The 551-nt window shown below is 37.4% G+C and overlaps 1 protein-coding gene across 1 annotated transcript in view; it reads left to right on the forward strand.

The window, feature by feature from the left end:
• LOC119590830 overlaps positions 1–551 on the forward strand; it is a 17,599-nt gene that overhangs the window by 563 nt on the left and 16,485 nt on the right. The gene's annotated exons all lie outside the window — the stretch shown is intronic.

Here is a 551-nt window from a genome sequence, read left to right on the forward strand (position 1 = left end):
TTCCCCCCCCCTGGTTATGGGACTTTGTGTAAACTCTTGGGTAAACATATTTACAAATGTCAAGTTGGCATATGTTAGGGGCAACTGTAGTCCTAAGCTAAGATACTACTTGTATGACGTAGCTAGGGTCAGTGTGTGGAAGACACCTAGTACCTCAGGCCTGCAATTACAACAGTCTCCTCACCTGTCAGTGCTCCATTAAAAGCCAGAAAATCTCAACGCTATATATTCTGGCAAATATAGACCTTGTAAACTTGCAATTTAACACCAAATAAAGAACCAACCTAAGCGTTATCTTGCCAGAATATATGTGTTGGTGTAATGTTTTTAACAGAGTACATAGTGCCATTGCTGTGGCAATTAATTGACACGATACTTTTATCAGATTGGATTTAAGATATAGGCCAACCTTCACAAACTTGAATGCCACTGTGGATGCCTTTTGACCATTAGCAGACATACTTTCTTATCTTTTGAATGTTGTAATTCTTCCAAGGAATAAAGGTTTGCAAATTTGGAAAAAATTATTATAATCATTCAAAAGAAACTAC

This window comes from Penaeus monodon, chromosome 27, assembly GCF_015228065.2.
Source record: "Penaeus monodon isolate SGIC_2016 chromosome 27, NSTDA_Pmon_1, whole genome shotgun sequence".
NCBI classification, from domain to species: Eukaryota; Metazoa; Arthropoda; class Malacostraca; order Decapoda; family Penaeidae; genus Penaeus; species Penaeus monodon.